The sequence below is a fragment of the Stenella coeruleoalba genome, assembly GCF_951394435.1.
Source record: "Stenella coeruleoalba genome assembly, chromosome: 17".
NCBI classification, from domain to species: Eukaryota; Metazoa; Chordata; class Mammalia; order Artiodactyla; family Delphinidae; genus Stenella; species Stenella coeruleoalba.
The window spans coordinates 33,421,339-33,447,701 of record NC_137163.1 but is presented as its reverse complement, the minus strand read 5'-3'; the positions used below and the strand labels follow the sequence as shown (position 1 = coordinate 33,447,701).

At 45.5% G+C, this 26,363-nt stretch overlaps 1 long non-coding RNA gene across 3 annotated transcripts in view; it reads right to left on the bottom strand.

The window, feature by feature from the left end:
• Positions 1–3,216: 3,216 nt before the first annotated feature.
• Positions 3,217–26,363, bottom strand: part of LOC307176068 — a 75,719-nt gene continuing 52,572 nt past the window's right edge. The window contains exons 4-6 of one of the 3 annotated variants that reach the window (XR_013824592.1): positions 19,594–19,761; positions 3,794–3,841; positions 3,217–3,329 (exon numbers count right to left, since the gene is read on the bottom strand). This is a non-coding gene — a long non-coding RNA (uncharacterized lncRNA). Of the gene's footprint in view, positions 3,330–3,793; positions 3,842–8,815; positions 9,224–19,366; positions 19,762–26,363 lie in introns of those variants that run through there. The other 2 variants (XR_013824593.1, XR_013824594.1) reach the window with 2 other exon arrangements.

Sequence of the window (26,363 nt, the reverse complement as noted above, 5' to 3'; positions counted from 1 at the left end):
GTGAAGCGCTCTCCTGCCTTGTGCTCAGTACCAGCTCCACAGTGGGGACCACCAGCTGGGCTCTATTTCTTCAGATTGTCTCCCTTTCCAGCCTCACAGAAATGTCATTGCCTTTTCTGAGATTTCTGAGAATTCCCAGGGGCCTCATGGTCTCCAGCATGAGCTTCTGGAACAGGGTAAATTCACAGATCCGCTTGCTGCCCTCAGGCCTGGTCCCTGCTTAGACTATCAACCAGACCTGAAACTCTGCCCGTCTCCATAACTGCCACTGAAAGCGTCTCACACAAGGCAGTGTGTGTGAGTGTGTGTGAGTGTGAGTGTGTGTGTGAGTGTGTGTGTGTGTGTGTGTGTGTGTGTCAGAGTCTGTGGGTAGCTTGGTAAAATGGAGGGGTCTAACTCTAACACTCCCCCTGCATTACATCACTCATAACGTCGGCGAGACCTGTCCCCACAAGTCTTCTAGGTGCCCTGCGTGCCAGGCACACGCTCCCTGTCTTCTCTCACTTCCCTTCTTGCCTTCCGCACTTCCTCTGACCTACAGCTCAAATTCTTCCCATTTGTTTATGTGGAACAATGTCGCTCTCCTCAGCCCATGCCCCTGGACTCGGCACCAGGCCTCCCTCTGCACAGCTAAGGACTCGGCTTACACAGCCAGTTAAGCACGTAGTCAGAGGCCAACTTCCTCCCGTGGACCAAGTGGTGTGGTAGTTTCCAGTTGTGTCCACAGAGTCTCTGACACCTCTCCTTCCGGAGGCGAGCACCTAATTCCCCTCCCCGGCAGTGGGAGCTGAACTTAGTGACTCACTTGCCACAGATGAAATGTGGTAGAAGGGACACGTGATTTCCCAGGTGAGCACGTAAAAGGTGCTATGGCTTCCCCTCCCTCTCAGATCACACGCACTGGGGCAAGCCAGCTGCCATGTCACAAGGACACTCAAGAGAAGCTCCTCTCTTCTCTTCCTCCATTGCTAGTTCTTCCCACCAGACACAGTTTAGGGTCAGAGTGCAAAGTGTGGTAGAGTTTGGGGCCGGGGGGGAGGTGCTGGGTCACAGCAGAGGAGTAGGAAGAACAATCAATACCAAGGTGACCAAGTGCAGGGGAGCAGGGCACAGGCTCTGGAGTCACAAAAACCTGGGTTTGAGTCCCAGCTCTATCTTTTATTACAAGCCCCTTTAAGCTTCTGAAGCATCAGGTTGCTCATCTGTAAAATGGGGCATTAGCTCCTTCAGAAAGACGCTCTGAGGAGTAAGTAGACTGAGGCACAGTTAAGCTGGGTGTGAGGCCTGGCCCAATGTAAGCACTCCTTGGTAGTAGTAATTATGATGGTGCTGAGTATTGGCTGAGCACCTACTATGCATGCATCAGGCTCTGTGGGAGCTGCATTACACACATTATCATATAATTATTGATATGATATGATATCTTAATCTTCACACACCAACTCAATAAGGTTGACAAATTGTAGTGGTTGAATAGTATCTCCCCAAAAAGATATGTCCAAATCAGAATCCCAGATACCTGTGAATGGTGTGACCTTATTTGGAAATAGGGTCTTTGCAGATGTAATTAAGTTAGGGATCTTGGGATGAGATCAGTTTCAATTTAGACTAGGCCCTAAATTTCATGATAGGGGTCCTTATAAGAGAAAGGAGAAGGATGTTTGAGGCCCAGAGGAGGGAAGAAGGCCACGTGAAGATGGAGGCAGAGGTGGGAGTTATGGTGCCACAAGGCAAGGAAAGCCAGAGCTGGAAGTTTTCTCCCCTGGAGCCTCTGGAGGGAAGCACGGACTTGCTGACACCTCAAGTCTGGACTTCTGGCTTCTATGATTACGAAGAGAATGAATTCCTATTGTTTTAGGCCACCAAGTTTGTGGTCATTTGTTACAGCAGCCCTGGGAAACTAATACATATGTTTTTATCCCCACTTTACAGATGAGGAAATGAAAGTGAACTAACTTGCTTAGGGTCTGTTTTTATGCAAAGCACTGATTTACGCTAGATAAACATGAAGCTACTGAGTGCCTATAAGAGAAAGGATCAAGAACCAACAGAGGAAAATTAGGACAAACGTGTAGCTCCATGCCTCCACTGGAGGAAAGGAAAAGGAGTCCACATCATTTCACTTAATGTGTGACTTCTCACAAATACCAAGCTCGTTTAATTAGGTCAGCAAAAACCCTCCTGGAAGGAGAAAGCTAGCAAAACAGAACTCAGGGTGACATGTAAAACAGCTCAGCACAAATCTGTGGAAGAGACCAGACCAGCCAGAACCAGCGCTGAAGACTGATGATTAGACCCTTGGGAGACTTTGAGCAGATTAAATTAATAGAGCAATTAGGGGCAAGGAAGCAGGCTAAGCCTCTTAAAATCTAGGAATTGATGGAGAAAATTTCAGGACAACTCGGTTTGTAGGAAAGACTCAGGTCGCAAACTTTAATTTCTCTTTGGTTCCTTTTTAAGATGCTGAAATGGCAGGTCTAAAGAGCAAGAAATAATCACAGATTTCTTCTAAAGTGAAAACAGCAGGGAATCATTAACTTTTAAGGTCTACTCATTTCCCAAGGAGCCAAGGAGCCCTGCCTGATCTTGAGGGTTTAATCCACTTACACACAGGGGAAAGATTTCTGCGAACCTACACCATTATCATCCCAAGAGGCTTCTCTTGCCTTTCTTCTGAAAAACAATTTGCACTTTCCATAGCTGCAAAAATAAATGCTCAAAGTACAAAACTTGGAAAACTTGAAAAGGCACAAAGAAAATAAAAGGAAAAAATAAGCACCATAATCCCACCTCCAACATATTAAAATATTTTCTTCTGGTATTTTATATATAGTTACAGATATAAATATATAATTCAAAACCAAGCGGACTGTAGCTGCTCCTGCATGTTCATGGGAGGGGTGGGGTGCGTGCATAATGCATATTTATGGAGAAAACAACAGCTAACACTTAATAGTATTTACTTTGTGCCAAACATAATTCTAAGCACTTTGTACATATTAACTCTAAGAAACTTTTGCCTACTACCAAGTCCAAAGATACTCTTCTGTATTTAACTCATTTGATTCTCAACGACCCTCTTCAATGGTAGTGTCACCCCCATTCTGTATATAAGGAAACTGAGGCTCGTGAAGACCAGTGCCCCAAACCACACAGCTGGTGAGCGGCGGAGCGGGGTTCGTCCCAGCCTACTCGGGAAGCAACCATTCACTGCTGCCTTCCTCTTAGACCGGGAGGTGGGAGGGACTCACGGTTCAGAGATTCCCCTCGTTGATCTCTTTTGTGCCAGACTGACGTCTGCCAGTCATCAAGGAGAAGAGGTTCGTAATCTTGGGGTGGGGAGCACGTGTTAAGGAAGGGGTGAGGGAAACTGAAGCGAGGAGAGCCTAGAGTGGGGGCGGGCCCTGCCCTGGCGCCGCCCTACAGGTGGGCAGCCCCCGCCCACCGCCACGCCCACCGCCACGCCCACCCCCGCCCACGGCCTGGGTCGGTCCCTCAGAGCCTGGGGCGGGTAGCCTGAGATGCTTGCAGTAGGAGAGTTAGTCACGCAGCACTCTGAACGTTAAGAAAAGTCTGCCACACACATGTTTGCCCAGGGCAGCAGCTGGTTTTGGAGAAATTCAGGGAAATGACTGAATCCCACGTCTGAGCTGGGGCAGTGGAGGGGGGAAGCGGGAAGAGAAGCCTCAGCGCGTTGAGAGGCCGCAGGCAGCAGTGAGCCCCTGGGAATCTGGATAAATCTTGAACAAGACATTGTACATTGTACTCTCTATAAACACGGACCAGAGGATACGACCAATTCTGTCTCAAGCCGAAAGGGCTGAATGATCTCAGCCGACATCTGGAAGAGAGAGAGAAATTCACACATGCATATACATACATGCTCTCTATAACATGTGTATTATGTGTTGTATGTTATATATTATGTATACGACACAAAACGTGTACGAGTAGATATGTAAATAATTCTTTACAAAAAGTGACATTATCATACATAATGTAATAAATCTATAATATACAGTATATATGTGACATGATTACATTATATAACATACATATTATATGACAAGTACACAACAAAATATACACATTTTATATATGATCTACAAGCACACACTGATATAATTTTTATTAAAATGTAATATTACATGTGGTTTTTGGTTTTTTTTGATGTGGACCATTTTTAAAGTCTTTATTGAATTCGTTACAATATTGCTGCTGTTTTATGTTTTTGGTTTTCTGGCCACAAAGCATGTGGGATCTTAGCTCCCTGACCAGGGATCGAATCCACACCCCCTGCACTGGAAGGCAAAGTCCTAACCACTGGACCTCCAGGGAAGTCCCAAAATGTAATATTACATGTGGTTTTAACCTTCTTTCCCATTAAATTTTTTTTATAAAAATGGGACATTATTATATATACAATTTTGTGGGATTTTTACTTAGAAATATACTGTGAATATTTTATCATCTTAGTAATATTCTTTTACAATATGATTGTTAACATATTTTTATATTCTATGTGGAGCATCAAAATTTGCTTAACCAGTCTCCAATTTATTTGGTTATTTGGGCTTTTTTTGAGTTTTTGTTATTATAAATATGCTGTTAATGAACTTCTTATAAATAGATCTCTGATTTGACATGTAGTGCCGGCACCAGTCAAGGCCTGACAAGAAACAGGTGGCATGCTAAAACTGAGTAATTGAGGGACGTCTAATAAAAGGACAACATACAAATGTGTGAAACCAGCCACGGATGGTGCATGCAGTGCTGGGGGCTACTACCACCCCTAGACTGGAGGGGGCAGGGAAGGAGCAGTTATCAGAACCTGCAGAGGTTGGTGTTTGGGGAGGGTCACCTGGTAGGAGGTGTGGCCTTTGGTGCAGAGATGCAGCAAGCCCAGGCAGCACAGGAAGCCAAAGAAACAGTAACCTCACCCTCTTCCCATCCTCCCAGCTCCTTCCCATGACTCTCATTAGCAGGACCCAGCCACAAGCCAGAGGCCAGTCCACACAGCTCAGGCCCCAGGGGCACAGAGGGATGGAGAAGAGTAGACAGTGGATCTGGAGAAGCAAACTGAGGCTAATGCACCATAAAGAAATACGTTAATTTCATACCCAATAGCAGTATAAAAAGGCACCTATTTCTCCATAATACCCATGTAGGTACTGGGCATTACCACTTGTAGGGGGCTGAATAATGGCTCTCAAGAATATCAGATCCAAATCCCTGGAACTTCTAAGTGTTACCTTACATAGAAGAAAGGTCTTTGCAGATGTGATTATGTTAAAGATCTTGAAATGGGGAGGTTATCCTGGATTATCCAAGTGGGCATCATGAGTGTCCTTATAAGAGAAGGGCAGAGGGAGATTTGACACAGAGCAGAGATTGGAGTCATGTGGCCACAAGCCAAGGAATGCCAACGGCCATCAGAAACCGGAAAAGGCAAGGAGTGGATTCTCCCCTAGAGCCTCCAGAGCGAGTGTGGCCCTGCTGGCACTTTGACTTCAACCCACTGAATAAACTGAGTTTGTGATAAATTTTTACAGCAGTCATGGAAAACTAATACACCACTTTTTTCAATCTGTGCTAGTCATGGGGTTAGGGAGTAGGAGAATGTTTCATTATTGCTTCACTTTCTATTTCTCTTGTTGCTTGTGAGGTCAAATACTTTTTTATGTTTAGTTTTCTTTTGTAGAATCGCCTTTGTCTGTGGCAGGGGTGAGGGTGGCAGTAGGATTCATCTTTTTCTGCTTGGTTTGTGGAGTGTTTTATATCATAAGCTACCAACTGCTGGTTTGTTTCCCAAACATTTTAGTAGGTTTGTTACTTTTTATAGGTGGCTTTGGTGTTTTGATACAATGGAACTTAAAATTTTTATGTGGTCAAACCTTTTAATCTTTGCCTTTTTTTTTTAAAGAATGCCTACTCTTACCACTTTTTTTAAATCATTTTATTTAGTTAGTTAGTTAATTAGTTAGTTACACCATGTCTTAGTTGCGGCAGGAGGGCTCCTTAGTTGCAGCATGTGGGCTCCTTAGTTGTGGCATGCAAACTCTTAGTTGTGCCATGCAGGTGGAATCTAGTTCCCTGACCAGGGGTTGAACCCGGGCCCCCTGCATTGGGAGCGCAGAGTCTTATCCACTGTGCCACCAGGGAAGTCCCTGCCTATATGTTTTAGAATGATGCCGATTTCAACATGATTACATAAATAGGACTTAGTCTATTTTACAGTTTCTTTTTAACCTCTAATTTTTATCTTCCAACTAACTAGTACTGGTCACCTAACAACTGATAGTGGTAAAAAAAAATATGTGTAGAGCAGAAAAAGAAGTATTAGTCAGAAAAGCTTACAAAGCTTGCAAAAATGGAGGGGATTAAAAACATATCATTCTTCATTGTATTATGTATCAGCAGGTAGTTGGCAGAAAATACTTGAATCTATCATGTATTATTGAACCAGTACCGTTATTTGTTGCTGTGGACTTAACCATTGTCAGTTCTGCGAATTTTTATCCCAAACAGAAGCTAAATATCCTGGCTTTCACTACTATACCACACTTCTGTGGCTTAGCAGTGGTAAAGCTTTATTGCAACTTTTTTTTTTTGGCCACACTGCGAGGCATGTAGAATCTTAGTTGCCCTACCAGGAATTGAACCCATGCCCCCTGCAGTGGAAGCTCGGAGTCTTACTCGACCGCCAGGGAAGTCCCTTTATTGCAACTTTTGAACTTGGGCCTGAGATTGAAATTTTTCTGGATGAGAACTTCCCTTTATTATTTTTATTTATTTATTTATTTATGTATTTATTAAGCAGTCATTATTATTGAACATTGAATAGCTTTGAAAATTAATTTCTGCGGACTTGATAATGCTTCTTAATGAATTCAATCTAAAATTAAAAGACAAAACAGTGTTTACTGCAAAACTTATGTACTGCAATGAGGTCATCTTGATGGTAACTAACAGTACTTGGATCACAAGTAATGTCAGACGGCTTTATACAGTTTCTATGTTTTCAAAAATTAAAGTGAGACATGACATCTCCATTGCCACACAAATTTTCAGTGGGTATATTTATACATTCAGCTCATACTATAGTTCCAGAAGCATTTTTTGAACGTCCATGCAAGGATAAAGGGACTTTCCATATTTCAAAATCCATTTATCTGCAATTGAGGAGCTTCCACATAATCTTCAATTGGAAGTGATTAATCTGCATTATAACAACATGCTCAAAGGCAAATAAGAATGGAACAAATAGAATTCTAAAAATGCCTTCCAAACAATGAATATGCTCAATTAAAATTGTATGCTTCAAAATTGGTATCAGTATTTGGTAGCACCTAGCTGTGTGAAAAGACATTTTCAAAGATAAAATACATAAAATCCCATTACAGATCAGTAATAACAGATAAACATTTGCAATAGATTTCTATATCCACTATTGGGAACACTAACTTTGAACCCCCATTAAGCAAAATGTTATCCTCTCCCAAAACAGAATTCCATTCTTACCATTAGTAAACCTATGTCACAAAAAATTGTATTCATTTATTATCATTGTTTTGTTGTATTATTACATTTTGAATTTTGTCAGTAAGAATTTTATGGCAATTTGTATTCTCTCTTGTTGTATAAGTGCCTAGATAATATTTTCAATTTTACCTCTTGGCCTACAAAGCCCATAATATTTACTATCTAGTTCTTAACAGAAAAAGTTTGCTGACCTTGGATTTAGAGGATGTACACCAAAATGTCAACAGTGGTTTTTCCCCAGTATTTAGATTATGAATATTTTAATTTACTTCTTATTCTTGCTATTTGCATTTTCTCATTTATCAGCAATGAACACGTATTAACCATGTAATAAAGAAAATAAGCTACTTATAAAATCAGTTCTAGAAACTGCTCCTCCAATCAAGTTGATACATGCATCACTAAAAAAAGTTCTCCATTCCGTAAAGTAGGCTCACTTCTATGGAATTCATTGTCTTTCGCATCAGGTGTGGAAAATTGCAATAAAACTGAGGACTTCCTATGAAGAGAAGCCCTTGTGTTTTGCTCAGAACCACATCAGGGCAGAGAATTTCCAGGAGGACATTTCATCTGCCACAAGGCTGAATCAGATTTTTCAGAAGCCCCACTCAGCCTTATGGGGAGCAAGCAGAATGGATGGGCTGTGGAGTCCCCTCCCAACACAGCATCTGACATCCCACCACTTGAGATGCTCTATAGCAGATTGCACATTTGATTGGAAGTAACTATCCCGAGACTGATCCACGATCACAGGTTAGAGAGGATCAGGGCTGCTGAAGGGATGGAAAATGAGCTCTGTCCATTTTGCCCAGTAACAATCTGTGCCAGTGGTGGTCTGGTGTGGTAGTTTGCAAACCTTTTATGTTTTCAGAAGAAACTATACACTGAATTCCAACATTTAAAAAATCCATTTTTATCTGTATAAATTTATTTTATAATTTCAAGTTGCAATATTTACCATTTATAGTAATCAAACAGCAAGGGAAATGAGGCTATTCAGATAAAAGTTAAAATTAGATTTAGACTGGCCTCAGCATCAAGTCTGTCCTCCTGCATTATGTTTCTGTTGCATGGAATCAATAAAATCCCAATTCCCATAGCATGTGATTGCAAGCAGTAACAGCTTTTAACTGCTTGCTTTGCAACCTTGAGATACCCTTCAATTGAACTCATCTAAAATCTTAAAAGTAGTAGAAAATGTTTGTCTTAAGAATGTAATCACTAACATTCTCTTCCAACTGCCAATATTGCTTATCATGAGTATAAAAGTCAATCAAGTAGCATCCAAAACTATAATAAATATTAAAATGAATATATTTTAATATACTCAATATTAATATTTAAATAAATATTAAAATGAATCTAAATATGGTATGTTTACCATCTGGAAGTGCCAATTATTACACAACTCACTATTGTGCTGGGTTCGAGTTTAAGTGAATATGCACAGATCTGAATATTTTTAAGAAAGGAGAATAGGGCTTCCCTGGTGGCGCAGTGGTTGAGAGTCTGCCTGCCGATGCAGGGGACACAGGTTTGTGCCCCGGTTGGGAAGATCCCACGTGCTGCAGAGCGGCTAGGCCCGTGAGCCATGGCCACTGAGCCTGCGCATCCGGAGCCTGTGCTCCGCAACGGGAGAGGCCTCAACAGTGAGAAGCCCCAACAGTGAGAGGCCCGCGTACTGCAAAAAAAAAAAAAAAAGAAAGGAGAATAGAGTTATGAACTAATCAATATTGTTAAGGAAGGTCACAGAAGCATATAGTATGTACTCAATAAACATTTGTCAACTGAATGAATGAATGAGATTTTCTCTACAAAAGGCAGCACAAGTTTGTGCTGTGATGGTCTCTGCCATGTTGAATCTAATTATGGAACATCTGAATGTACCTGTTTGTGTTTGTGTGTGTTTGTTATAGTTTTTAGAAACCATATAGTAAAGTACATAGTTACAAACGAAGTCTCTGGAGTCAGAGTCCCTGCATTCAAATCCCAGTGTTACTATTTACTAGATATATGGACTCGGAATAACTGCTTAACTTCTTCTCTGTGCCTTAGTTTTCTCATCTGTAAAATGAGGATAAAATAGCACCCACTTCACAGGTAGTTGTGAGGATTAAATGAGCTATTCATGTAAGTAACTTGAGAAAGTTTTGCTATTTAAAGCCAGTAAAATAATTATATATATACTAAAGAAATGTAAATCAAAAGCAAATGTTTACAGAATTCTCCAAGGAATCCTAAGATCTCAGGGAACATAGTTTGAGAGAGTGAGTGTTTGTGAATCTCAAAGCAAGATGACCTCCTCTTGTTTGGTTGCTTAATTTATCCCAAAGGAACCTCCGGTGGGTTTCCTCACCCCTGCTTGGACCTGATTCCCAAATTTTCATTTCTATCCTATGCATAACCAAGTTTCCTCTGTAAAAAGGATGGTGTAATAGTTTCCTAGGGCTGCTCTAACAAATTAGCACGAACTAGATGCCTTAAAACAACAGAAATTTATTATTTCACAGTTCTGGAAGCCAGAAGTCTGAAATCGAGGTTTGGCAGGGCCATGTTCCCTCTGATACCTGCAGGGAATCCTTCCTTGTCTCATCCTAGCCTCGGATGGTTTGCCAGCAATCTCTATCATTCCTTGGTTTATAGATGCATCACTCCAATCCTCCGTCTTCACACGTGTTCCTTGTGTCTCTTCACATCCTCTGTGTCCAAATTTCCCTTTTTATAATGACACCAGTCCGACTGGATTAGGGCCCACCTTAATGAGCTCATTTTAACTTGATTACCTCTGTAAAGACCCTATCACCAATTAAGATTACATTCTGAAGTACTGGGGGGCAGGACTTCAATATATCTTTCTGGGGAGACATAACCCATAACTGATGGCAACAAAGAATGTCCAAGGTGCTAGGGTTTGGATGACTGCTAAACAACCTAGGTGGCCCAGAGGGACTGGACAGGCCTAAGGGCTATGCAAGGGTTTGAGTCCCTGCACCTAGTTGGAGGAGGGAGCTAGCATGCGTTGTGTGCTCTTAGCGCACAGTGCTGTATCAAGCACATCGCAAACACCAGCTGTTTGCAAACACCACCTGTTAAATGCGCATTATCCTCTTGTGTTGCAGGTGTTATTTTGACCATTTTACAGATGAGAAAACTGAGGCCTGGTGAGGTCAACAGACTAGTACTCAATCAGTTTGGGATTCTGGCTATGGTCTACTGGAGAAACTGGGGTTTGCTATTTATGCTGGTGACTATGTCACTTCCATTCCCACTTTATTCCTGGACTGTTGGTGGGTTTAGAATCTAGTCAGTGATTACGGTGACAGTCAGTCCCCTCTCCTAGTTTTAGATATGACTCACTGGGTCACATCTTTTATCCAGATTTAACCATGAGCATTATGTGAAAGCAGAAGTGAAATATTTTGCCCTTTTTCCCAAAGGTATCACAACTATCAGAGATTTATGACTAGGCACTGAATTGAAATGCTGATTTCGGAGTGCCTAACATGTGCTGAAGGTGTTTTTATTTTTATTTTATTTACTTTTTTAATAAATTTATTTATTTTGGCTGTGTTGGGTCTTCAATGCTGCATGCGGGCTTTCTCTAGTTGCTGCGAGCGGGGGCTACTTTTTGTTGCAGTGCGCAGGCTTCTCACTGTGGTGGCTTCTCTTGCTGCGGAGCACGGGCTCAGTAGTTGCGGCACATGGGCTCAGTAGTTGTGGCTTGCGGGCTCTAGAGCACAGGCTCAGTAGTTGTGGCGCATGGGCCTAGTTGCTCCGCAACATGTGGGATCTTCCTGGACCAGGGCTCAAACCCGTGTCCCCTGCATTGGCAGGAGAATTCTTAACCACTGTGCCACCAGGGAAGCCCTGAAAGGTGTTTTTAAATAAGAATAACCTGGAGACTCCATGCCACCGAGACATGTGTCAGATATGGTACCAAGAATCATCCAGGGCTTACCCTGTGCCAGGCCGAGTCTAAGCGTGTACGTACATTTTCTCATTTAATTATCAGAAAATGCCTGATGAGACTGGTATTTTAGTTCCATTTCCAGATTAAAAAATGGAGACTCATGGTCCGATTGAATCTTTTGTAAGTGGGAAAGGCAGGATTTATCTGATTTGAAAGCCTATGCTCTGAATCTTGACTATTCCCCCAGTTACACACAACAACAACCAAAAAAACTCAGCACTCAGCAGAGTTCAGGTTCAAGGGAATGCAAAGACCTCCGCTGGAGAGTGTTCACACCCTCTCTCCAGACCAGAGAAGGGGCCTTCCCGCCTCCCACGTGGTACTACAGGAATGGCTCACGGGCCAGGGGCCCTCTCCCCAGCTGGACCAGGTGGTTATTTTGCAGCTGAGCGTCAAAATACACAGACTGAGGTTTCTCTGCTGCATTTCCTTTGTCCTCCCCCACCCACGCCCGCCCTCTCTCACCTTGTGCTTATTAACACAGCAGGCTTACCCAGCACCTTTTATTTTTAGGATCTTAGAATGTTTGAACAAGACATTTGTATTATGTTCATGTGCTCATGACTGGGAAAATCAGAATCACAAAGGCTCTTATGATCATGATGACTTAGATGGTTATGCAACAAACAATTCAAGATAAAAGCCTTGGGGAGGTGGATAGGGTGCTGCCGCAGACCTGTCCCCAGGCCTCAGGGCTTGCTGATCTGGGTGAAAACAGCTCCTACCTTCCAGGGCCCTGCCTGCCTCTGCTGCAAGGGCGTTATTGACAGGCAGGGAGGCCGACAGCTGGGCTGCCTCAAAGTCATGCTCACCCGCGTTAGCCATTTTAAGTCGTTTAAAATTCATTTCAAATACTAGGAATAGCAGTTTGTCACTTCCTCTGTTGTTGTTGTTTTTTCCCACGGACATATTAATATGGATGTGGCTAGCAGGTTCCAAGCTCTGAATTGAGCTCATTAAGTCACAGCTGGCTGGGAATACATGTCAATCTATGCCTTTATTTGTCAAGCTGGTTTTATAATGAAATGAAAGTGGACTCCTCCAGACACTCCCTTCCCTGAAAGCAAAGCCGCTCTACCCTCTGGGGAGTGGGTACCACTGAGCTCTGATGATGCTCTTTTCTCAGAAGAAATGCATATATGATTTCAGTAATTAAAACATTTAATTTGGTGATTATCCTCACAAAAAGAAACCACTTGAATTAACCCTGGTGGGGGAACATTCCATCCAGCTGTTAGAACCAGGGCTTTCTGCCCCCTCATCCCACCTCCTTTCCGTTGAGGGAACAGCCCACCTGCTTGGGGACGTTCCCTTGTCACTCACCATATACCAGTTTTCTGAGTGGAAGTGTGGCTGGCCAGATGGCCCGCAGCATTACTCACTTTCCTCTGCTGAAACACATGGTTCCATTTCTGAAACACAGTATTTATTTTTAAAAAGAGCTCAAGAAAAAGCTGATTCATTGTTACTCCAGAGGAACTCCTTAAGGGAAGATAATACCCTTAAGAGCAGACATTTCGTGAAAACCTTTTTGGTTTAAATAAAACGACCTGCTGTGTCAAATACATTCACCTGGGGAGCTTGTTAAACAAGGGGATTCCCAGGTCCACCCCTCCTGAAACGGGAACCTAGGCAGGGGCCCAGAATCCGGCTTTTAAACAAGCTCCCTGGGTGATTCACTTGCATCCTGAAGTTTGGGAGCCACTGGGGTAGGGGGGAGACACCCACTCATCATCAGTGCTGGGTTGGGTTGTAACAGTGAGTCAGGCGGGGAATGATGGGCCCGAGCTCACCTGGCAGCCTCTGCCAAACTAGAAAATGATGTGCAGTTAAGTTTTTCACGAGGCAGTTAATCAGTTCACCCCCTCTTGTACCTCAGAGCCAGCCTTTGTGTCCCTGGGTAATCAGGAAAGTCACCAAGACTCCCCAAGTAATGTGGCCTGGAGGATGACAGAGCAGAAGCCCTCAGATGTTGTCTGTTAACCCAGAAAACAGAACAGGCTGAGTCCTCCAGCCTCACCCCAACTGGGTTCTAACTCTCAGAAGCTGCTGAGGAAGAGCCCGGCATACCCGCAGATGTTTTTGTAGTGGTTCCCAAATGTCAGTCCAACCCAGGGTCCGGACCTGGACCGTCCAGAGAACTTATTAAAAATACAGATTTCTGTGCCCCAGCCCTGCGGCACTGATGGAGACTGTCTTGGAGTCTGGGTCCTGAAATCTGTATCCATGGCAATCTTTCCTGGGGATCAGGAACCACTGTGAACAGAGAGTACCGCTTGTTGGATCATGAGGATATTAGAAATAAACCTACAGAGAAGTCAATGTAAAGAAAAGAAACTAGACATCAGATGGCAGGGGAACCATGATCCTGCAGCCCTAGATTGTACCAGACGTCCTCATAAGGGGAAGGCAATCGATGAGAACTGAAAAGAAAGACATCCCTTTAAAAGGGGTAATTCACATTTGTTTTGCTCCCTTTTAACACTGGCAGCTTCCAGAATGATGGAGAGGGTGGGATGAAGAAGATTCTAACTGCACAGGCTGCTGGCTCCTATGAGGGGATTTCTTTTTTTTGAAGGGGTATTTCCAGTGGTGTGTTATAAGTGGGTGCTCGGGGAAAAAAAGAAAGAAAACGCCCTGATTTGTAATGTTGGCTGATTTCCCTGGAGTGAATCCTTCCTCCGTGGCCTATTTCAAGCTAGCAATGGGATGTCACTGAGCGTGAAGTTGGGAAGAGATAGGTACAGTTGGCTCTCTCTGCTGGCAGAAGCTCGCTCCAGCACACCTCGGGATAGGCCCCAAATTCAAAGGAGACCTTCCTGAAAAAATCCAGCAGTATCTGCAGCAACATCACCATGCTGGAATCCCTGTGGGAGGGAGACAGGCAGAGTAACTGGGAAGGCAGAATAACACCACCTGTGTGGTTCAGAGGTTCTCCTCACCAGCTGTGCGGACATTGCCGGGTACCGCGCCAGGAGCCACGCTCAATGCCCAAGCACAAACTCCCCAACCAAAAGCCAGCCCCTCGCCTAAGGCAGAGCCCAGTTTCCCAAGGAAGTGGGGACATGCAGCGGAAACGGGAACCAATAACTTCAGGTGGGAGAAGGGGGTTCTTTCTTTTTGAATTCTGCTCATAAACACTCATTAAAGACCGAGAGTTCACAAAAAAGGAAATGGAGCTGTTGCCCCGAAGCCCTGGTATCCGGACAAGCAGATTCTGCAACATTAGGGGGAGGGGCTTGGGATGACACATTCTGCACAACCTGAACTGGAGTGGAATGGAAACTATCCAGTTAATCGTTCAAATCTGTGTCTAAGGAACCATGATGCTCAGTTATGCATTTCAAGTACTTTCAAAAACTGCTCTGGAGATGTGAAACCCATGATGGAGAGAAAATTAGCACTGATTTTCCTAAGTAGGTGAAAATGCGTCGGGTAAATAATGGGAAAGAAAGCAGAGGTTTCTGGGAATTACCTCGCCTGCATGAGTGAAGAAAGAATGAGGTGGGGTGGGAGGAAATGACAATGCAAATCCCAGATTTGATGGAAAATATCTTTCGTGCCCCTGGTCCTCAAGAAGAGCTGGTTGGTCCTGAAACAAAAGCAACCAACGCTGTACAACTCTGCTCTGTTCCTACGTTCCCTTAATGTGTTGGACAGATCCGGAGTGAAAGACAAGCGGTAGAGGGAACGCAGAATGCAGGGATCACTTTATTTTCAAGCCACTTCCTGTTGTGAGACCACAAGCCTGGAGCGTGTGGGTGCCCTTGTGTGTTTATGTTTGGGGTGGGAGTTAGGGAAAGCTAGTAAAATCCCAGTTTACCAAAAATCAAGCAAGTGAGATCCTGCTGTACGATGATCTGCTATACATGTTTGCTGGTGGGATCGGCTGACAGACCGTGATGTGCTGGGACCAGCTGGGGCACTGGCTGGTGGGACCCACACATGCACATCTCTTCCCAACCTGACATCAGCGACATGACACTGACAGCTTGAAATCGGCCACAGCAGGATTTACACTGTAGTAATTGGCAGATCCTGGGTCATTGGTCCATGGAGAGCTGGATATTACAGACCTACCACCACACCACTGTGGGCAAGTTACTCTAATGAGAGGTTGGATCATAACTGTGTCACTTAGTGTGCTCAGGCCACCGTCACAAAATACCACAGACTGAGTGGCTGAAACAACAGACATTTATTTTCTCACAGTTCTAGAGGCTAGAAGTCCAAAGTCAAAGTGTCAGCAGGGTTGGTTTCTCCTGAGGCCTCTGTACTTGGCTTGCAGATGGCCACCTTCTCGCAGCATCTTCACAGGCTTTGCTCTGTGCATGCCCGTCCCTGGCATCTCTTCCACTTCTTATAAGGACACCAGTCAGATTGAATTAGGGCCTACTCATAAGACCTCCTTTGACCTTAATTACTTCTTTAAAGGCCCAATGTCCAAATACAATCACATTGGGTGCTCTGGCTTGAGGTGCCTCTGGTCAGAATGCCCAGGAGCATGAATCTTCCTTTCTGACCCTAACAGATAGCCCAGCTCACCTCAGCCCTGCCACACCACCCTCTGCTTCTCCACCATCAGCTGCAGACTCTTGCCTATTCTCCGTCAGTCCCTTCATCCCCCAATCCTCGCTGTGTCCGCTGTGCTGCAGGCACTGTGCTAGCACTATGGGCGTGGCAGTACAAGTGGCAGCCTAGTCCCTGGACACCTACACAAGCCATTACAACTGTGATGCTCCCTTGAGACAGAGCATGTCGTGGGAAGACAGAGTGCACTGACCCCAGGGAAGTGCTGTTTGAGCTGAGATCTGAACCAGCGAGTAGGGTTAGCTGAGTAGGGAGGGGGTTAAGCGTGGGGGACACAGAGCAAGCAGACGTGCAAAGGCACTGAGGTAGAAAGAGGTGTGTTCTGCCGTCTTCAGGCCGTGCTCCCTTCTCTTGCCCCCGCCCCCACTCCCCACTCCGATGGGTCCTGCTTGGTGGGGAGGTGGCGAGGGGCAAGAAAAAACTCATGGACTGGGAGAAGGTGGAGTGGGGGCTACAGGGCTTGTTAAGAGACTGGAGTCCTCTGTAAGTTTTCAAAAATCTTCAGTGTTTATTAAGAGAATGAGAAAGTTGGAGGGTAAGAGACTATGACCAGAGAGTAGAACTTCCAGAATCAAGATTTAAGAGTGAAGCAGTTCCAGGAGATGATGGAGGCTGGAGGGACCTGCGGCAAGGGTGCTGAGGTGAATGTCATTGAAGGCAAGCAATTCAAGAAACCAAGAGCCTGGAGAGATGCCAGCCTGGGAATTGGCAGGAGTGAGAGGGGGAGAGACCGAGAACAACCTGGGTGAGGAGAGAGCAGAGGAGCTGCAGGAGAGACCCTGTCCAAGACCACAGGCCCATCTGCTCTTGCCATCGCCAGCTGAGTACGTGGGAAAGTTCGAGGGAGGCTGTTGCAGCCTCTGAACCGGGCTCCTCCCCGGTTCCCTGCCTCCGATGGTGAACCGCGCTGCTGTGCGGAGAACGTAACTAGGACTGCGGTAAAGGCCAGGGCCTGGGGACTGAACTTTGAGAAACATCAGGAAAACAGCACTCCAGATTTATTTATGGGAGAGATAAACACTTGTTTGCAAAACTAGGAGTAAATGAAATTTAGAAAGAGAAACACACACTCAGGCATTAGTAGTATTGACTGTACCCTGGCTTCCCAGTCACCCAGGGGCACCCCGGAGGTGTAACTTCAACAGTAATAAACCACAGGTCTTTGGCCGGCGCCCACCCACCGTTAAGCACCCCAGCCTTCTGCTGGGTCTTTCTCAGTTATTTCTGGGAGCTCTGCATGAATGTTTCTAGACGCTCACAACAGCCCTCTCTGGTCCCACTGGGTGTCCACCACTCTGCTCACTCTGGTAGTCTAGCCTGGAAGTCACCTTCCCTGGGGCCGTTCTCTCTTGAGGACTCTGATGTCCTTGCCAACGGTGCCATCTCCTGGGGCTTCCAGCACTGCTGCTGCCTCTAACAGCTTCCCGGAAGGGCATTGCTTCCCCATGCCTCTGTTAGTACTGCTGGGACCTCCTCCCCATTGGCTCTGGGCACATCGGCTAATGTACTGAAGGGTGAAGGTGACAGAGCTTTGCCAAAGCCATCCCCTGCTTCAGGTCAAAGTGGGGAGACTGTTTTCCCCCCTTTTTTGTGTGTGATCTGAAAATCAGCTAGGATCCCTCTGGCCCTGGCGACTTAACAGGCTGGACCCCTCTGTGCGTGCCCAAGGTGCTCTCCGAGGTCCCTAGAGGAGGCTGGCGCCCTCACAGTCACCTCAGGGCCGAAGCTCCTGGTGTCCCAGTCAGCTCAGTGTGTGGGCCCCTCACCATCTCACACATGCCATTTTCTGTTTCACACCAGCTTGGCCCCGCCACGAACCTCAGCTCATTCTTTGATTTTTATTAAAAACAAAACAAACAAAACCCCCACCATTCATATAAATGATCTGTGAGATGTGCTAGGCATGACTGGATGCTTAGGAGGGGAGGGAGGTTTATATCACAGCAGCACAACTCACAGAGAGACTGGACTTCCCTTAGTCTTAAACATAACCCACTCGCAATTGTTTATGAGTACACACGCTTTGCAAAAGTGTTCAGCAATGTCTAGCCGAGTTGAACGCACGCATACCCTATACCCAGACCCAGCAATTCCATCCCACAAACACGCTACGAATATTCACCAAGACATGTACAAAAATGACCCTATGTCCATAGTCCCAACAACAGCCTCAAATGAAAAATGCCCAAATGTCCATCTAGAAGTGTCCATCCATAAGTGTCCATCCACACAGAAAGCGTAACTAGGTTGTGGTGTATTTATATAAGGGAATGCCATACAACAGAAAGGAGTGAAATACAAATATAGGCAACAATGAGACTCTCAACTCTTATGTTGACTGGGAGAAGTGAGACACCAAAGAGTAGATAGATTTTTGTATATTTCCATTTATATAAAGTTCAAACCCAGACAGAATGAGTATTGGGTGCTAGAGAGCAGGAGTGGGTGCTGATGCCAGAAGGAGGCATGAACAGGGGCTTCTGGGGTATGTTCTGTTTCTTGATGGATGTACTGGTTACATGTAGGTTCACCTGATGAAAATTCACCAGGCTGAACGATTATGATGGGTCACTTTTCTATATGTGTGTTCTTCTTCAATAAAGTTTACATTAAATAGAGAGCACTCCTGCCACTAAGGGATTTCCCACAGCCATGTGGCCTTCCTCCTTCCCCTCCCACTTTCCACTCACCTCCTCCAGTCCTGTCTGTTGGTCTCTAAGGAACAGGACATGAGCTGTCTCGCTGCCCTGGCTCCTGTCCCCTCAGGGTTCACTCTTCTTGGTCCCCCCCACCCTTCACTTACTCTTTTGGGGGTTTTTTAAAAGATATTTATTTTGATGTGGACCATTTTTAAGGTCTTTATTTAATTTTGTTACAGTACTGCTTCTGTTTTATGTTTTGGGTTTTTGTGGGGTTTTTCAGGGTTTTTTTTGGCCATGAGGCATGTGGGATCCTAGCTCTCTGGGGACCAGGGATTGAACTTGCACCCCCTGCACTGAAAGGAAAAGTCTTAAGCACTGGACCCCCAGGGAAGTCCCACTTACTCTTTTTTGAATAAAGAGAATTTCCTCCCTAAGACAAGTTCTTGTGCCAGCTTTTAAGAATTTAATTTCTGGGCTTCCCTGGTGGTGCAGTGGTTAAGAATCCACCTGCCAATGCAGGGGACATGGGTTTGAGCCCTGGTCCAGGAAGATCCCACATGCCGTGGAGCAACAAAGCCCGTGCGCCACAACTACTGAGCCTGTGCTCTAGAGCCCACGAGCCACAACTACTGAAACCCGCGTGCCACAACTACTGAAGCCTGCGCACCTAGAGCCTGTGCTCCACAACAAGAGAAGCCACCACAATGAGAAGCCTGCGCACCACAACGAAGAGTAGCCCCCGCTCGCCACAACTAGAGAAAGCCCGCGCACAGCAACGAAGACCCAACACAGTCAAAAATAAATAAATAAATAAATAAATTTTTAAAAAAAGAATATAATTTCCCCTACCTGGAAGGGTTAGACGGGCTCAGGGAGGGGCCAGCAGCCCAGCAGCGCCGCACGGTGGTTACGCCTGGAGCTGCAGGGTCGTCGCCAGTGCACCTTCGGCTTCTGAGACTTGCCAGCTGGGTAGCCATAGAAAAGTGACTTGGCTGATCTGTGTTGCAGATTCCTCTCCTGTGAAAAAGCGACGTTAGCACCGACCTCAAAGGGCTGACCGAGAGGGTCAAACAGACAAACATGTGACCAGCACATAGTAATAGAGGTTGAAAACAGAATCAGGCCATAGAATCAGGCCACGCTGCACTCAGAGTCCAGGCCTCTCTCCAGTCTGAGCTTTACACGCCCCTCCTCTAAGTGATTTCTTTCTCCAGAAGCAAATAGGTCCTAGCTGGACCCACGATTCCTGCCCACAAGCTGTGCCAGACCCAATTAAATTCTTAAAAGGGGTTCCAACTTGGCTGAAGCCAGGACCCTGCTACATAGGTTCTAAAAATATCACTTATAATTAATCAGTTTCTCTCCTCCTTCTTTCTTTTACACACCCACATGTGTGCACACACACGCATTATTCACAACTGGATTTTGAACTTTTAACTCTTCCTACTCTTTTGAGACCCACAGTTGCTACTGACTGTTGGATGCTTACTAGAACAACAACTGAACGAGATGATCAGCTCACAACGTGATAAAACAGAAGCCTCGTCATCTGAGAGACTCGAAGCAGGACGTGGAAGCCATGAAGGACCAAGGGCTCCACAGCTAAGTAGGTGGCCCCACTACGACCACCTGGATTTCTGGGTTCAAAGTCCCTTAGTCCGCATCCCCCAATGCCAAAGTCCCAGAAAAGTGACCAGCCACTGTTGGGTGCCTCTCTCGGTGCAGAAACCTATACCCAGGGTGGCAGACAGGTCTTGTCTTAGGAGGATTTCTGCCAGAGTCTCCCCGATCTTCCCTCCGTCAGGTGGGATTGGGGTTCAGTCCTGGGAGAAGGGGATCAGTGGATATGCAGATTCCCCAAAAGCTCTGTAACGGAACTCTGCAAGTGAGGCTGAATACAGTGTTTTAGGAAAAGTTTAGCTACTGTGGCTTTGAAGTGCCACGGCACTGGGTAACTTCCAGAAGATGAATCAAAGCAGTGATTCTCAATGCGTGAGCCTTACAACCCTTTCAGGGGTCCAAGAGGTCCTTCCTTTCCCAATTATACGTCAGTGTAAAGCTGGATTCTCTCTTTTTTTAAAAAAATTAATTTATTTTGGGCTGCGTTGGGTCTTCGTTGCTGCGCATGGGCTTTCTCTAGTTCTGGCAAGCGGGGGCTACTCTTTGTTGCAGTGCCGGGCTTCTCAGTGCGGTGGCTTCTCTTGTGGAGCACGGGCTCTAGGCGTGCAGGCTTCAGTAGTTGTGGCACGTGGACTCAGTAGTTGCGGCTCGCGGGCTCTAGAGTGCAGGCTTAGTAGTTGTGGTGCATGGGATTAGTTGCTCCGCGGCATGTGGGATCTTCCCAGACCAGGGCTCAAACCCGTGTCCCCTGCATTGGCAGGCGGATTCTCAACCACTGCGCCACAAGGGAAATCCCTGGATTCTCTTTTATGCTCAAAGCAAACATATCGCGACAGAAAATAGGTCGCAACAGCTTGGAGGCAGAAGGAGATAATTCAGCCGTCCTCTATGAAGCTGGACATCAGAAAGATTTGTAAAAGTGTAAAAGTGTCACCGTTCTCAATTTTTTTTTTTTTGGAAAGCAAATTTCCCATAAAAAGTGCTATTTGTGTTAGCATGTTTACTATTGTTATTTTTAAATGCTTACGTATTCTGTAAATGTCTCAGTTTTGATTTCTTATATGGGAAGTCTTAATAGATAAAACCCACATAACCAAGAGCTCTTTGGGATCCCCAATCATTCAGTGAGAGTGCCGAGTCCTAACCACTGGGCTGCCAGGGAATTCCCCAGATTTTCTTCTCAGGAGTCATTAGACTTGAAGACAGAGAGAGGAGGCTAGCCGCCTGGTTGGAATCCTACCTCTGCCACTTGCTGTGTGAACTCCCTGTGCCTCAGTCTCCTTATCTGTAAAATGGGGATAAACAGCCCTACTTCAGAGGGTCACTAATCAGCCTGGCACAGAGTTGAGCACTCACTAAGTGTGAAATATTATTATTCAAGTAAGCATCTATTTAAGAGTTAGGCAGTTACAGCAGTGGTGGTGGAAGGAATATAAACATTCTCATCCCCCTTGAATTAATCGGGTCACCATCTGCAGCAGAAGCAAGTCCTTCTGTTTCTAGGAGGACATGGACACATGCTTTTTGTTTGAGTGATTCCAGCGTGAGGTTCAAAAACGTTTTTTGGTCTCTGTCCTCATCAACAAGCCAGATTGCAGCTAACAATTTTTCTTGGTGAAAATCCATGAGGCTGGAGGGGAGCAGGGGGAGAAGGGGCAAGTGGAGACACGAGAGGGTGGGAGAAAGGAGTCGGAGACGATAGTCGTCACAAAGAATCCAGAGCTCACAATAAGACTCTTACTACGTTCAAAGCCACAGGTCTGTACCCCACTGAGGCCAGCTCCATCACTTAAACTGGGCAAACTGGATGCCCACTACAGCCACTTGGTATTCCCACCTGCATTTCCAGCCTGCATCTCCTTCCCCGGTTTTGGCATCTTCTACATCCCAGGCAAACCAGGATGGTGATCACGAAAACCCCTGTCCACTCCTCAAATCTTAATGAGGAAATTTACTTGTGTATATACTTGGTATATAAAGCTCTCATGATTCCTTCCAATAATGCCTGAATGATCATATTTGCTGAAGGAAAAAGGAAAGCACCTCCTGAGATCCTGGCCAAGAGCAACCTTCCTGCTGCAGCCACTTGGACCCAAGTTCAGTCCCGCTGGGTGCAGTTACAAGAGTAACTTACCACCATTCTCCTTCTCCTTATCCCTCCCCTTATTTGGCAGGAAGATATTTGTTAAAGCTCCTTGTGGAGGTGGGAGGAAGAGGGAGATAAATGATATGAACCACTATGGTTGGCCATAGGAGCCCTGGTCATCCTAACCCAGTGAGGGAGTACTCTGTCACATGTACAAGTCCCCAGCTCTTCCATTCTTATCTGCCTGGGGTGCTTGAGCAGAGATTCCCTGCCGAGTAGGAAATGGTATGGACGACTTGGATTTTCCAAAGCTAAAGTTCTGAGATATAACCCCAGGGAAGTCTCTCTTGCCCCAGGGAGAGTGTCCATGGATGGGCCTTCTTGGGTGTTTCCAGACACTTGCCCTAGTTTGAGTCATCACCATTGCCCTGTACCTACAGGGCTTCAGGACTGGTGGCGGAGCTGATGCAGCTCGTTCTGGGTTACGAGGGAGGAGCTGGACTATCACTGGACAACGTCCACCGGAGCAAAGGCTGACCTACGTGTTCATCCGGGGGTGGTCCTCCCGGACAGGTCCAGGGGGACAGGCTGTCATCTTGGCTGTGCTCTTTAGTTACAAGAAACTGAACCTGCCGGGGTAACTGAAGAGAAGGAGGAATTCATTGGAAGGATATGGAGGAGTTCGGAGACTCAAAGGAAAGCCAAAGAGCCAATCTGAAAACAACAGAACAAGGCAGTAACTAAGGTGTAGTCTCTTCAGGGTCCACTGTCCGCATGCATCAGCTCCAACCATCTCCAGCCTCTCTGTGAAAGGTCACATTTCCAGAAGAGAGTCAGGTTGGCCAGCTTTGGTTACGTGTCTGCCCCTTTACTGGGCAACTTTATTGATAGAACCTAATGGCAGAGGGCGGGGTTGGAGGGAAGATAGTTATTTTATTGAAAGAGGGTGCCATAGATGATAGGTAAGAAAAGCACTAGATGTCCATTACAGGAAGACTTCCTCAGTGGAGAACCTGTAGAGAGATGGCCCTGGAGCCCACCCGGATTACAGAGGCAGAGGCCAGAGGTGGGCTTAGCAATTCAGCGCAAAGCTGATAGTGTGACAGACAGCACACTATCAAAAAAAAAAAATTGTTTCATTATGGGCTTCCCTGGTGGCACAGTGGTTAAGAATCCGCCTGTCAATGCAAGGGACACGGTTTCGAGCCCTGGTCCAGGAAGATCCCACATGCCGCGGTTCAACTAAGCCCGCGAGCCACAACTACTGAGCCTGTGCTCCGCAACAACAGAAGCCACCGTGGTGAGAAGCCTGCGCACCGCAATGAAGGGTAGCTCCCGTTCACCGCAACTAGAGAAAGCCCACGCACAGCAATGAAGACCCAATGCAGCCAAAAATAAAATAAAGAAAATAAATAATTGTTTCATTAGAAAATTAGTGATATCCTCATTGGAGAAACTAAGAAATCACAGAAAAGTCTAGAAAAGAGAATTTTTAAACTGATCTATAATTCCACTACTGAGAAACCATCACAGTTAATTTTTGAGGCTGTTTTTCTCCTCCTATGGATTCTTGTTAACATAGTTGAAGACATATTCTGTGTATGACTTTGAACTTGATGTTTAAGCACCGATTCAATAACTACTAGAGGAGTATTTTTGTAACATTGGCCTAGTAAATGACTTGACCCATAGCTGTCCACGTGGTGGAAGAGAGAGAGGAGACCTTTTTGGGCCCATAGTTCCACCAGTACTGGGGACCAAGCATCCACTTTGCCCAGCCTGGGAAGTTGCCAAGGCCTGCCCTCCATCCCATAGGCGGTTCTATCCAGCCAAGGTGGATGGGAACTTCCGCAGACATTGTCCTATGTAAGGAAAGGCCCTCATCTCCACTTTAGAGCCCATGGAAGCTCCTTGTGTTTATGCTTCAGGGGACTGTGACTCTAGATCATTCCTGTGGGTTTCTGCTTATTCTGATGAATTCTACATTGTCCTTCTAACATGAATGGATCATATTTCCATCTGATCTTTACAGGCGCCACTACCTTTAAGTCATTTGAAATGATGTCAAGAATATGCTTCATGATAAAGAGTGAAATTACTAGGAGGATGGGATCATGGGAGAATCCTAGTGAAAATAAGGCTGTAACTACCTTCATAATGGGCCACGTATAATATAGATGTGTGTGTACTTAAATTCCTGAACCTGTATATTTAAGAATCTAAAACTGAGAGCTTGCTTGTTTTAACCTTTGCTGACATTTGCTAAGGGACGGAATTCATGGTGATATAAGAGTTCAGAAGTCCATCACTTGGAACTAGAGAAATCTGTACAACTCCCACAATGAACCCTCAGGCCATATTCCTATGAACACAGTCTACCTTCAGAATTGGATGGAATCACTCTTGAAAGACTTCAGCATTTGTCCACACAGGAGTATTATTCCCCTTTGTTTTTTAACTCATCCCTTGTGACTCAGGCTCCAGCCTTCCATTTTAGTATCTTCAGAGAAATCTGTTTTCTTTACTAAAATACTTCATCTGCCCAGAAAAGGGATCCCTAGGTCAAGGCTGGGGCGTGCTGGGCTTGATCTAGTGATACACAGGGGACTTCAGCATAAGGGGCTCTTACCTCTCTGATTATTCCTTCTATGAGACTATCACGAGCTCCTTTAATTCTCTCATTTCTTATCATTGTTCCTCAGGAGTCTGCTTCAGCCCTCTTCTTTTTTCAATCTATTCCTCCTCCTGAGGGATCTTGCCCACTTTTTATTTTTTTAAATTTATTTTTGGCTGCATTGGGTCTTCGCTGCTGCGTGCAGGCTTTCTCTAGTTGCAGCGAGCAGAGGCTACTCATTGTTGCGGTGCACGGGCTTCTCATTGTGGTGGCTTCTCCTGTTGCGGAGCACGGGCTCTAGATGCAAGGGCTTCAGTAGTTGTGGCACACAGGCTCCGTAGTTGTGGCTCGCGGGCTCTAGAGCGCAGGCTCAGTAGTTGTGGCACATGGGCTTAGTTGCTCCGTGGCATGTGGGATCTTCCCAGACCAGGGCTCGAACCTGTGTCCCCTGCATTGGCAGGCAGATTCTTAACCACTGCGTCACTAGGGAAGGCCCCTTGCCAAACTCTTTATGGAATTGTGGCTCCTGAATTGATATCTCTGGCCCGGCTTTCTCTCAAGTCCCAGACTCTCTTAGCCACAAGCTACTCCACATTTCTACCTTAAAGTTGTCACTAGCACCTCAAGCTCAGCATGTCCTCCAAAATTACTATTCTTCCTGTGTTTCTTATCTCAGTCAATGGCACCATGATTCTGCCTAGTTAGAAACCTACGAGTCATTACTGACACCTCTCTCACTCCATCCTCATTCTGGTCACTAAATTCTGTTTAATTTACTCATTTGGTCATTCAGTGAATCAATTTTAAACTCCTACTCTGTGCCAGACATTGTGTTGGGTATCTAATGGTGAACAAAAATAGGTCCCTGCCCTCATGGAGCTTACTGTCTAGTTGGGGAAACAGACAAATGGTGTTGCAAAAGAAATATGCAGAGTGCTGAGCAAACGTTTAGTCTGGGGGACAGGGAAGCCTCGAAGGAAGAACGTTTAAAAGAAGAGCTAAAGAACACCTTAGGAGTCAACTAGATCAAGGGGTGGGGTGGGGAGTTCAATCTCTAAGCAGACAGACCAGTGTGCGCACAAGTCCAGAAAGAGGTGGAATGAGAGAAACTTCAAGGAAGCCTTCGTGGCTCAAGTATAAAGAATTACAGGAACAGTGATGAGAGAGGAGAGGAGAGGCAGGCAGAGGCCTATGTTCAGCACCTTGTAAGCGTGCTGGACCTTCTTCTAAGAGGACAGAAAAGACTCTGAAGACCTTGCGGGGCGAGTAGGGTTGAGGGGTAGCAGATTTATATATCAA